Source organism: Triticum aestivum, chromosome 1B (assembly GCF_018294505.1).
Source record: "Triticum aestivum cultivar Chinese Spring chromosome 1B, IWGSC CS RefSeq v2.1, whole genome shotgun sequence".
NCBI lineage: Eukaryota > Viridiplantae > Streptophyta > Magnoliopsida > Poales > Poaceae > Triticum > Triticum aestivum.
The window spans coordinates 239,986,880-239,997,387 of record NC_057795.1 but is presented as its reverse complement, the minus strand read 5'-3'; the positions used below and the strand labels follow the sequence as shown (position 1 = coordinate 239,997,387).

The 10,508-nt window shown below is 43.7% G+C and overlaps 1 long non-coding RNA gene across 1 annotated transcript; it reads left to right on the top strand.

Annotated features, from left to right (window-relative positions):
- The first annotated feature begins 1,743 nt into the window (after window positions 1-1,743).
- On the top strand, window positions 1,744-6,204 carry LOC123117618 (uncharacterized). The gene is made up of 4 exons (XR_006457442.1): window positions 1,744-2,033; window positions 3,337-3,396; window positions 4,541-5,927; window positions 6,129-6,204. It is a non-coding gene; the product is annotated as an uncharacterized lncRNA (long non-coding RNA).
- Window positions 6,205-10,508: the final 4,304 nt, after the last annotated feature.

The following is a 10,508-nucleotide window of genomic DNA, read 5'->3' as shown; positions in this document are numbered from 1 at the left end:
TTGGTTGGACCAACTTTGGTAATAAGCTAACAAAGAGTTGGTTAGACAAACTCTATGGGACCGATTCGCTCATCTCGGTTTGACCAAAATGTTATGACGGGAAATAGAGAGTTTGCAACCCCATCTCGGTGAGACCGAGATCCCCATCGGTGAGACCAAAAATACTAGGGTTTCTGGCGGTGGCTATGTCAAATGAACTCGGTGGCGCCGGATGGATCAAATCGGTGGGCCGAGTTTGACTTTTGGTTTGGGACATATGTGGATATGAGAAAGTGGTTGAGGGCTATGGAGCATATCACTAAGCATTTTGAGCAAGCAAGCCATTAAGCAACACCTCATCCCCTTTTAATAGTATTGGCTTTCCTATAGACTCAATGTGATCTTGGATCACTAAAATAGAAAATGTAGAGTCTTGGACTTTAAAGCTCGAGCCAATCTTTTGTCCTTAGCATTTTGAGGGGTCCACATTCCTTATCCATGCCATGCCAATCATTGAAATTTCTTGAAATGTTTATCTTGTACTGCATTAGTTCCATGAGCTATATCTTGTTAATCATTACCAAAACCACCCAGGGATAGGTGCACTTTCAATCTCCCCCTTTTTGGTAATTGATGACAACATACAAATCAAAGCTTCGACAAATGATAAGAAGATTGAAATACATTGTCTCTTTGAGAAGTATGTGACAAACAAGAGCTCCCCCTAAATTTGTGCATTATTTAAACTTTGCTTTGGACTGAAAATGCACAATGTGTTACGATCATGGGTCACTCTTCCATGTCACATACATCTTCGTGGAGCGTTCGAAATGATAATAATTGAAAACATGCACTCATCACCAAGCAAAGTGAATGATCATAAATAGATATGAAGGATAATATCAGTCAAACACACATTAAAGTAGCATATGATCAAACACATGATCATCCAAGTATCTCAAAAAAGATATAGTGTATAAAGTAAACACACAATAATGTTCAAGCAAATAAAATGCAAAGAGAGACAAAACAAAACTCTCTTGAAGAAGAAGACTATGATCTATACATATTTCTCCCCCTTTGGCAACAAGTTACCAAAAAGTTAAAAATATGCATAGTGTTATGCATCTCTCTTAGGCTTGCACTACTGGAAACTGGGAATTTGCCATCAGCCAGCTCTTTGCCATCTGCCAGCTGATGGCAAAGAACGTCTTTGCCATCTGCTTATAAAAAACAGATGGCAAAGAACTGACAGACGGCAAAGAACATGGTTGCCATCAGCCAATTCTTTGCCATCTGCTAGTGGATGGCAAATAATCTTTGCCATCTGCCAGCAGATGGCAAAGAGGTGGGTAGGGGTCCAGTGCTGTAACGGCCTGTCAACCCACCTCTTTGCCATCTGCCAGCAGATGGCAAAGAATCTTTTCCGTCTGTTGGCAGATGGCAAAGAAGTGGGTGGGGCCCAATGGATGACGGTGTTGTAACGGCCCAGTAGCCCCACCTCTTTGCCATTTGCCAGCCGCTGGCTGATGGCAAAGATATGGGCCTTTGCCATCCGCTGGCTGATGGCAAAGAGGTCGGACTATCTCCTCCCCTCTCTTTTTCTAAAAAATATTCTCCTCCCCTCTCTCCCAGCCCGGCACCACCCCTCTCTCTCTCTCCCAGCCCGGCCCCACCCCTCTCTCTCTCCCCACCTCACCCACCCACCACTTGTCTAAAAAAACCCAACCCCAAACCGCACCCGCGCGCCCCAGCCGCCGGACGACCCCAGCACCGCCGCCGGCCCGCCATCGCCCGACACCGCCGCCGGCCCGCCCCTCCCCGCCACCGCAGCCCTCCCCCGCCCCTCCCTGCCACCGCAGCCCGCCCCTGCGCACGTCCCTCCACCGTTCCAGGCCGCGGCGCTGCCCCCTCCCCGCGGCCCTCCTGGCCACCGCGGCGTGCCCCGCGTCCCTCCCCACCACCGCAGCCCGCCCCTCCACCGAGCCTGGCCATGGCGCCGCCCCCTTCCCGCGGCCCTCCCCGCCATAGCGCCATCGACAATTCAGATTCAGGTGATAACATCACCATGTTCAGCAATGACCATAACAGTTGGCTAGAAATTGGAGATCAACATCAGAAGAAAATAGATTAGACTACCAGCGCTCGCTGATTTTGCAAATTGCAGTTCTTGCACGTTTGCACGAGCTCGATGCTCTGCCGCCGCTGCCTGGGACTGCTTCGTTTGGTTTCCCCATCCATGGATCTCGACCAGGTGCCCGGCGGCTGGCTGCCCGGTGAGGCGGAGCCCTATGGCGGCAAGCCAGCGGCGGCTAGGTTACGCTCGCAGTCTTGCTGGCTGCCTGGCTCGATTGGGTTTTGGGGAGTTTTCTGCGAGTGACTGTACGTGGGTGTTGTGCTTGTGCAGTCGTGCTAACTAGTTTGGGGCTATGGTCTGAGCTTTGTGTGGCCGTTCTATCATCCAGTGCAAACCCCAGCAGGCGTGTGCTTGCACTGCTTATGGCTAGGTAGCTGAGGCCCCGTTTGATAACAAAGTATTTTCTAAGTATTCTTAGAATACTGCAGCTTTTTATAATACCGTGGTTTTTATTACAAAGGATTGTTTGATTGTCTCTAAAAACTGTGATTTTAATACTGCAGTTTTTTTGCAAACTACAATATTTTCTCTGCATAAAAAAAAGAACCACATACCTCTTTTTTTAAATGAGCTCACTGAGGAGAAAAGAGAGTCTCTCGCTCAGACCTTCTTCTCAACATCCTCATATCCACGACCGTTTTATTAGGATCTTTTGCTTGGTGATTCAGTTAGCTCGCTTGCCGTTTGTTGCTCCAAATTACAGCCAACAACAAAATCATTTTGAAGACGTTGTTGCCGTCCGGATAGGCAGCTAGAATATGTGTCTTCTACACCGTGTGCGTGGTCGTTCTTGGTTTACAACCAAAACATTAACAAAACTGCCGTCCGGATTATCCCATAATTTACAACCAAAACATTAACAAAACTGTCGTCTTTTTGCAGGAAAAAGAGATAGTTCCAGATTTCACAAAAGTCCATTTTACAAATATCTTCGTAACTAAACTGACCATAATCATTAGGTGTATAGAGGATTTTATGGTTTCTATTTTATAAATAATGAATGTAACAACACTAGCGATCTTTCAATTTTGTCGAGTAAATCACGTAAGATAGAAGTGTGCCTATTTGTATCACATATTGGAGTGCAGTGTTGTCACTACCAAGTATCAAATGCAGCTTAGGTTCAGATAAGCTTTTCCCAAAATTAAAATACCACCAAGGGATCACTCCTTCGCATTTATTTTGTATTTTCTATTTATAACACATCTCATGCCTTGCAGGATCGACTTCCTTCTCAATAGTGAAATTGCTTCTGTTGTTCAAGTGAGAGAAACATGCAGGTATCTTAATGATCCACTAAATTATTTTCGGTAAAAGTTTGCTTCACATCCATTGTGTAATATGAAGAGAAATCATGGTGCTTTTCCTTTCATCGTGTACAAAATTGTTTCCCGTCCATTACTTAATTTGTAGATGAATAATAGGGTACTTATTATTTGCGTGCATGGATTTCATTCAAATAGAATTTTCAAAGACAAATTAAATGACATACCTTACTAAACTCAGATTAGCGCATCCAGCAGAGAAAAGTTGTGTACTTATTCCTAATAGTACCAAATAATTTAAATTCTGAATGGTTTTCGTCAGCAACTATTGTGAGTTGTCTTTGCAATTCCACATAGTAATTAGTTATAATGTCATACCTTGCACCATTTTCAAAAATCAACAGTTTACCCTTCCTGGTGCTTTATCCCTTGGAAGAAATCTTTATGGTGCTTCCGTGCTCTCCTAAAAGCCAGTTTAAATAGACTTAAAGAGTAGTGTTATCAACGGATAGTAAGAGAGCACCCTCATCTTGCTTTCAACCACTTGCTATTGGGCTTCAGTTATATTTTTATGTACTAAACAATCTCAGCAAAGTTCGCATTCTCCTACTGAATTAATAGTGCCAAGTCATAAGTCTGCAGCTAAATTTCAGGGAGAAGAAATTACCAAAAGACAACATAGGATAAATGTTACATATTCGTAGATTATTAATATTATTAGAAATGCACCGCCTGTATACTATTTGGTGCATTTTGGTACTCATGTGTCTATTTCCTTCACAGCAAAATAAACATGACCAATTTACCACATTTTTTTATTAGCCATGGGTTCTGAAAATAAATATCTGAAAAGCAAGATAAACATGACTCTTTAGAAATAAGGCTAGGATACCTGATGTTAAAATAGAGACCGTGCCAGTGAGTAATTCATCAACGTTTTGTAGCTAGCATTCCTATTGTTCTAGAGAAGCTGCTTATGCTTCTTAGAGTAAGGGGCCATACCATAATTAGTACAATTGCTTGCAAGCTCTTGGTGACATATTTTTCCTTCCATTCCATTTGCAACATGTAAGTACTAATGCAACTTCCTACCAAGTGCAAACTTGTCAAATTACGCAAAACAATTCCCGCATAATGATGTATCTTCTCATCTTAATAGGGAGTTGTTTGAAAACAACATCGTCGCCGTCGGGAGGTTTACTGCAGGGAGTTTGGGGTGACCTACCACTGCATGGACTATACCACCAGGGAGGCCCTCACTCTGCGAGGGTGGGGAGCTCTTCGACCGGATTGTTGTGAGGGGGCACTACACGGAACGCGCCACCATTGTGGTCACCAAAACCATCATCAGGGTCGTGTATGTAAGAATGGCCCCTGGATTCCTTCATTTGCCATTTGGTTAACACTGTCCTAACAGTATGCTGGGACACATTCATTCTGTGATTCATGGTAGAAATATTTGTTGGCTATATTCCATTGAATAGGTTATGATCTAATCTGTGAAGCAATTAATTTCTGCATTTTCTGTTGTTCATTCGCCTTGTTAGATTATCCAGGATCACATTTAACTTGGTAGTATTTAAATTGCTGCAACTTCACTTTTTTGTCTGTTTAGTGAATAATGTGTGTACATTTGTTCTTTCCTATACAATATCAGATCTGCCATATGCATGAAGTGGATGCACCGGGACCTCAAACCAGAGAATTTCTTGTTTGCAAACTGGAAAGAAACGGTTGCACTGAAAGCAATTGATTTTGGCCTGTTTGTTTTGTTTTTCACTCCAAGTAGAGTCAATCCTAATATCCTATATGGCTATCGTTGAAGCTTTCCATTTTGACCCGTCTGTTACTTGTCGATAATATGGTCAGAGGACAAAGCTGAGCTGATACAGTAGCCTGTCTTATGCTATATTTTTTTACTTTGTAATGTTTGCCTAATGTGCTATTTGTTTGTGAGGTGTAGGTGAACGGTTCACTGAGATTGTTGGAAGGCCTTATTACATGGCTCGAGAAACTGTGGCCAAGAGGTTGATGTTTGGAGTGTAGGAGTGATTCTTTACATTCTTCTTTGTGATGTCCCTCCGTTCTGGGCAATTCAGTTCTGTAGCATAAGTGGTGTCCGTACATTCTGGGCATGTCATTTTTGGTAGCGTAAAATAGTCAATTGTTTCGGTGGCATAAGTCAACTGCATTAAACATTTAGGGTACTTAAAGTGAACTGTGTTCTGATGTCCTGTCTGCACAAAGCGGCCATGTGTCACCTTCTACACTGAAGTTTTGTTTTCCTAATTTTGCCTCTGGCGTGATTGGCCTGTGGACTTTGGTTCAGAAAAATATATTTATCTTGTCCCATTGAATGCTCTTTCTGAATAATATGTTTGTTGCTTCCATTTTATAATGCAGAAACTGAACAAGGTGTTGCTCAAGCAATTATCCGGTCTCTCATTGATTTTAAAAGAGATCCATGGCCAAGGGTATCAGATAATGTAAAAGACCTTGTCAGGGCCCAGATCCAAGGAGGCGTTTGACAGCTCAACAGGTTCCTGGTAATAATCAAATTTCCACACAAGTTAACTGTATAGAATTGCATTCCTTCTATTCTTCTTAAATGGATACAGAATTGCTTTCCTTGTGTCAATTTCTTAAGATTTTCGCCTTAAGATAACTTAATTGCATTGCTCGTGTCTCAGGTCCATAATTTGTATTTTCTTCCAGTTCTTCTAACTTTCTTCTTTCCCATTTTACAGATTTTCTTAAGATCACGTAAGCTTGGGTTGATGGAGTGCTTGTATTTAGTTTTTGTTTTGACCTTGTGAAACTTGCTACCTATGGATGAAACTGTGTAATATTGATGAAACTATGTATATGTACGGATGAAACTTGCTACTATTGGTAACATGTGTTGGATATGCTATATTGGTCATATAAATATATTTGTGTTTGATTTTCCGTGAAAATGAATTGATATAAGAAAAAACAAAATTAAATGGGGCAATATAGTCACTTTGCCATCTACTGGCAGATGGCAAAGAGCTTTGCCATCAACTGGCAGATAGCAAAGAGGCCACGTGTCATCTACATGTAAAATTTGGGCTGGCTTATTTGGGCTCTTTGCCATCTGCCGCAGATGGCAAAGCATGCAACCTTTGCCATCTGCTGGCAGACGGCAAAGTATGTCGTTAGCCTTCTAACGGGGCTAACCCTATTAAGAGCTTTGCCATCTGCCAGCTGATGGCAAAGGCACGGGCTCTTTGCCATCAGCTAGCAGACGGCAAAGAAGCCTTTACCGGCAGGGTTTCAGACAAACTGTTTGCCATCTGCTGGCAGATGGCAAAGCCTTTTGCCATCCGCCGACCATGCCTTTGCCAAAGTGCCAGATTCCAGTAGTGTTGGTCTTCATGAGGTTGTGTAGAGATGACTCCAAGGACAAAAGCTTTTGTAGATGTAGCTGGAGTTGGTGGAGTGGCTGATGGAGCTGGTGGCACTGAAGCTGTGGCTGCTGGATGTAGTAGCTCTTGTATCTGCGACATGCACTGCAGCAGACCTCTGACTTCTGGGCACTCTAGTGAAAGCATATGTAGTAGACTTGCCCTTTTTCTCCTCCACTTCCTCGTGAAGTTGCTCAACCACTGACTGAATCTCAGTTACCTTGACATCAAGATCATAGAATTTCTGCTCAATGATCCTCTCCAAGCTCTCCTAGTTTTGAGTCAACGTGGCCAAGCCCTTCTCAATCCTCATGGTGAATTGGATCAGATATCCAAGTTGATCTTTCTTGATCTTCAAGAACACATGAGATGCATCTTCTGCTGTTGGCATCTTTACAGCTATCTCAGCCCTTGCCTTCTCTCTCTTTTCATGTGCTTCCAGTGAGGAAGGATCTTCCTCATCCATGACAACAATGTTGTCCTCAAAGTCTAGCCTGAGGGGTAAATGCTCCTTGTCCAACAGATATGTGCCTGTTCCCATCTTGGAGTTGATGAGCACCTGAATTTGTGGAGCATACCCACAAGACCTCTTCTGATCTGCAGTTGTCCACTTTATTGTTTCCACAATCAGACTCATCACTTTGAACTTTTGAGGGACATCAAATATATGCAGCAAGTTGATGGAGTGTCCTCTAATCATCCTATGATCTCTAGATTTTGGCAACAGAGTGTGCCTCAGAATGGTATTGATAGTTGTCAGCCTTGACAGCAAGTGCTTCACTAAGCCAAACTTGTGAGTCTCCACGTCTGCATCAGGAATCTCCGTGTACATGCTTGCCATGGAGTTATGATCCTTCTTCTTCTTGGCATAGACATCCAAGTCATCTTCATGAGCTTTTGGGGCACTGATCAGTCTAGCCCACTCATCAACTGTAGACTGGTACCTTGTACCCTCTGACATCCATACAATTCTGCCATTTGGATAGAAATGAGCAGTAGAGTAGAATTGCATGATCAGCTCATCATTCCACTTTGTGAGCTTCTGGCCAATAAACTTGTCCACTTCACATGCCTTGAAGTTGTCATAAACACCTGGGAAGTGATCTTCATTCTCCCTAATGTAGGTACAGTCAACCCATCTCATGTCACACACTATGGGCTTCTTGTCAACTAGGATTGTCTCATAGAAATCTTGTTGTTCCTTTGTATGGAACCTCTAATCCATAGCAGTTTTCCTCCTGACAGCATACGGGTCATCCTTCCTCCACTGTCTCAGTCCTGCATCCTTCCTGATCCTCATGTCCTCTACAACAGGATGTGCATCATTATGGTTTGGGATCTTTGGCTTTAGCTTCCTTAGCACTTGGGCTTCATCTTCCTCTTCTTCACCTTCAGGCACTAGGGCCTTGTTCTTCTCCTCAACAGGTATGTTCCTAGTACTCCTCTTTGGGTGCAGTCATGGGAACTGGAGCATCAACTTTGGGAGAAAATTTGGGCTTAGCAGCATCCCCTGACTTAATAGCTTCTCCCATGAGCTTCTGTGCCATAGGTGCTGGAGCAACATCCTCTTCCTCTTCATCATCAGATCTCACCATTGAAGATTTTCCAAGAACTTTGGCTGTTGTTGTTCTTGCCCTCTTCTTCTTGTCCGCACCAGCTGCCTCTTCTTCAGATTCAATGGTGAACTTCATAGTTTCACTTGTGCCAACTTTCCTTGGCTTGGATGTACGCATTCTCCTAGCTGGAGCCTTTCCGTTCATTCCTGGCCTAGTTGATGCAGCAGTGCCAAACTCTTTCTTCACCAGCTTCTTCTTGGAAGTGGCCTCATCCTCAGCTGCAACATAGTCTTCATCCTCTGAATTAGATGTTCTCTTCTTCCTTGTTCTAGTAGCTGCCTTGGGCAAGTTACTAGGTGTGCTCCTGCTGCCCTCATCATAGCTGCTGGAGGGACTAGTGCCCTCACTCAACTGCTCTTGCTATTTAGACCTGTTCTGGCTGTCACTCTGGTCAGACATCTTGCAGGCAAACTGCCAGCAGACCCTGTGAATAGGTTGTAGATGAGGTAGAGTAGATGAGCATCACAAAGTATAGAGGTTTTTCAAAACAAATTGAGTCAAAAAGCTTAGTTTTAGTTCTCCACAGAAGTGATCTCGGAGCTACCTAATTGACAAACACGGTGATACTGAAGCAACACTTGGAGCCTAAACTAGTGAACTCGGTTGGACCGAGTCAAAGTTTGGTGGCACCGAGATTGCTAGGGTTTCACAGAATCCTGAACTCGGTCACACCAATTTGCAATTTTTGGTTGGACCAAAAAGTGCATGTGCAATGGCATAAGCCGAATCGGTGAGACCGATTTCTACGACTCGGTTGGTCCGAGATGAGTTCTGCGGAGAGCTAACCCTAAGATTTTCGAATCAATCTAGTCCTAAAGAAGTTTTAGCTGGATAGATTAATCTCATTCGTGGCAAGAAACATGGCATTGTCCTTGTGCTAGGAATCAGATTGAAAATGACAGTACAAGGGTTTGAACACGTACCCTAGAACGGCAAGTGTTCGCTACGGCGGCGATGGCAGAGCAGAATCCGTTAACGGTGGAAGAATCCAATGGCGGGAGGTCGTTGGCAGCGAGTAGATGATCCGGAGACCCGAGGGGGCAGAGCAGGACACGCTCAGGCTGAGAAGATTTGTAGTAATTTCCAAAATCTCACCCGTGGGTATTAATATCCCGAACCTGTCGGTGTGACCGAGTGGAACAACTCGGTGGCACCGAGAGTGCAGAATCGCAAGCAGTTGCTGCAACTCGGTGTGACCGAATTGTTCAAATTGGTTGCACCGAGATGAAAACCTAGATCAACTTACTAAACTCGGTTTGACCGAAATGGATTTCTTGGTCAGACCGAAATGCACAAAGAGGTTTTGGAAGTTTAAGTCTATGACGAATCGGGGACTCCGAGTGCTCCTCACACAGAGTGGTTCGAATCTGACTTGGTCAAACTTTGTGATGTAGCATGAATAGAGTTTGAGACGAGAAAAGCATAGATAGCTAGAGAAGGTTCTTAGGCATTCTTGTCCATCCACTTGGAAAAAGAAAAAGATCCAAACAAACAAAGCAACAAGTGAATGTCCTCGAATGAGTAAAATATGCAACCAACATACTCACGCAATAATATGGCAAATGAAATATGTTGCAAAGAATGCACAACCAATTCTAGCATCTATCAAACAAGTGGGGATGACTATGTCATATATATATGAGTATATTGACTTCGGAGTCATATGAGAAAATTTGATCATAGGTCATACTCATCGTTTAAGCACAAGTGGGGTTACCACTTTTACATAAAGCATTGTTGTGTTCACACCATTAGAGTTGCTTTAGATCATTCTTTAGAGTAAAGCTCCCCCTAGATGTGAGATACCCCTAAGAGGGATGAACTGATGCGGAGCATCCCTCGATCATCCCCATGGACGCATCTACATCTCCCTCAACACCACGTGGACCCATGACCCGAGCCAGAGCTAAGGCTATCGAAGATAAGGTGAACGCGCTCCTCTCCGAACTCCCTCTTCCTACTCACGAAACATGGCTACTACCTCATTCGGAAACTCTATGTGTGATCAGGTACATGGAGGTGAGCCAAGGATCAACTACTTGCAAGAGCCAAGACGACGAGGACCCCAAGCATGTTGAAGAAG